This window comes from Colossoma macropomum, unplaced genomic scaffold, assembly GCF_904425465.1.
Source record: "Colossoma macropomum unplaced genomic scaffold, Colossoma_macropomum, whole genome shotgun sequence".
Classification (NCBI taxonomy): Eukaryota; Metazoa; Chordata; class Actinopteri; order Characiformes; family Serrasalmidae; genus Colossoma; species Colossoma macropomum.
In genome coordinates, this window is record NW_023494792.1 from 1099375 (window position 1) to 1101874 (window position 2500).

General features: G+C 42.4%; 1 protein-coding gene across 1 annotated transcript in view; it reads left to right on the forward strand.

The window, feature by feature from the left end:
* Window positions 1–49, forward strand: part of vps72a (vacuolar protein sorting 72 homolog a) — a 12667-nt gene extending 12618 nt beyond the window's left edge. The window contains exon 7 of the mRNA XM_036577907.1: window positions 1–49. This exon is cut by the window's left edge and continues 1848 nt beyond it. The gene's annotated coding sequence lies outside the window, so the exon portion shown is untranslated.
* The last annotated feature ends 2451 nt before the right edge of the window (window positions 50–2500 follow it).

Genomic DNA, 2500 nt, shown 5'->3' on the forward strand with positions numbered 1-2500 from the left:
CTCGTAGCTGCGGTGTTAAAGCCGCATTAGCCTCGTAGCTGCGGCGCTGAAGCTGCATCGGCCTCGTAGCTGCGGCGCTGAAGCTGCATCGGCCTCGTAGCTGCGGCGCTGAAGCTACATTGGCCTCGTAGCTGCGGTGCTGAAGCTGCATCGGCCTCGTAGCTGCGGTGCTGAAGCTGCATCGGCCTCGTAGCTGCGGTGCTAAAGCCGCATTAGCCTCGCAGCTGCGGTGCTGAAGCTGCATCGGCCTCGTAGCTGCGGTGCTAAAGCTACATCGGCCTCGTAGCTGCGGCGCTGAAGCTGCATCGGCCTCGTAGCTGCAGCGCTGAAGCTGCATTGGCCTCGTAGCTGTGGTGCTGAAGCCGCATTAGCCTCGCAGCTGCGGTGCTGAAGCTGCATCGGCCTCGTAGCTGCGGTGCTAAAGCCGCATTAGCCTCGCAGCTGTGGTGCTGAAGCTGCAGGATGGAGTGTGTTTAGCTGAAGTGTGTTTCAGGTTGTGCTGAGTGTCTGAGCTCTGAGCTGTGCTGGTGTTTTTATTCTCTCCGTTTACTGAGTTCAGCTGTTTGATAATAAAGTGTTTACATTTTAAAAAACATTTCCAGTTTTTTCTGAGTCCGTTTTGTCTGACGGCGTTTGGTCTGATGTTCAGTTTCACCAGATCTGAGACACGACGGTGTTTTTTCCCCAAGACTCAAAGTCGTAGGACGAGGAATGATGCCGTTCTGACTCGCAGGTCTGAGTGTTGATTTATCCTTTGTTACTGTTGATTTATCCATTTTGCATTTTCATTTTGTCAGATATGCAGCCGATTGCTATGAAAAAGAAATAGGAACGTAAACACTGCATTTTGATTTTAGTTTTTTTCTGCATTTCATGAAGAAAAGCCAAAGTGAAGTCTGGATTTTCTTTTCTCTATTAGCTTTTTCATTCTAGATTTGGCCATGAAACACCAGAATAACGACTAACATGAAATTACAAATAGATTTATTTTTGTCACAAATGACTCGTGCTCATGTGAAAAATTGAATTGCAAATGTAGGTATTTAATGTCATTTTCGATTTTGACAGGATGTTTGTACATATTTGTTAGGAAAAAGAAATGCTTCCCATATCAAGAATATCCCTGCAACTGTAATGATTTATCTTGGTGTCAGAACCGGTACTGCTCAGAACCAAACTTCTAATTTATCTATTAAACCACTACTTTTTACTTGATATACTTCAGTGTATAAGTACAGATACTTCTTAGCTACTGTGAGAAAAAATCCTACATCCAGATTATAAGCTGAGCTGTGTCTTTATATTAATCAAGTATTTAACGTTAAACAGCGATAACCTTCTGCCTGGCAAAGTAATCTGCAGTAGACATGTAACCTGACAAGCTGACGATGAATCTTTTTCAAGGCATGCAGAGTGCAGATGTTTCCTGTGTCAGCGAGAAGTGAAATCAGAAATAAGCCTCTGCCTCTGTGGTTGATGAACGTTCACTGAAATAAAGTCAGCACCTTCTTCTAGGAATAGAGCTTCTATCCTGAACTGAAAGTTCTCCCCTGAACATGCTCTCACACTGTTTTCAAATATCATGTTTCAGAATCCATATTTGGTGAGGTTTTGTTCTGTAACAAGTTATAAGCTTTATATCTATCCACTGTCAGAGAAAGAATGTTTAAGACTTTTGTCACAAGACAAAGCTCGCCCAGTACTGGAATAAATTATTATCTTTAATAACAACAACAATAATAATAATAATAATATACTGCACCTTTCTAAAATCTCATGGTGCTAGACATACAAATTAGACAAAAGTAAAACTATAGAGTAAAACCACAACAGAAGATTAGTGGTATGCATAAATTGATAAAATAAAAACTAATACAAACATACATACTAATACTTTAATAAAAATATAAACTCATAATAAAACTATAAATAAAAGAAATAAGAATTGTAAAAGGATACAATACATACACTATACTGCCAAAAGTATTCGCTCGTCTGCTTCACACGCATATGAAATTGAGTGAGATCCCATTCTTAATCCATAGGGTTTAATATGATGTCGGCCCACCCTTTGCAGCTACAACAGCTTCAACTCTTCTGGGAATGCTTTCCACAAGGTTTAGGAGTGTTTATGGGAATTTTTGTCCATTCTTCCAGAAGCACATTCGTGAGGTCAGACACTGATGTTGGACGAGAAGGCCTGGCTCGCAGTCTCCGCTCTAATTCATCCCTAAGGGGTTCTATCAGGTTGAGGTCAGGACTCTGTGCAGGCCAGTCAAGTTCTTCCACACCAAACTCGCTCATCCATGTCTTTATGGAGCTGCTTTGTCCACTGGGGCTCAGTCATGCTGGAACAGGAAGGGGCCGTCCCCAAACTGTTCCCACAAAGTTGGGAGCATGAAATTGTCCAAAATCTCTTGGTGCTGAAGCATTAAGAGTTCCTTTCACTGGAACTAAGGGGCCGAGCCCACCTCCTGAAAAACACCCCCACACCATAATC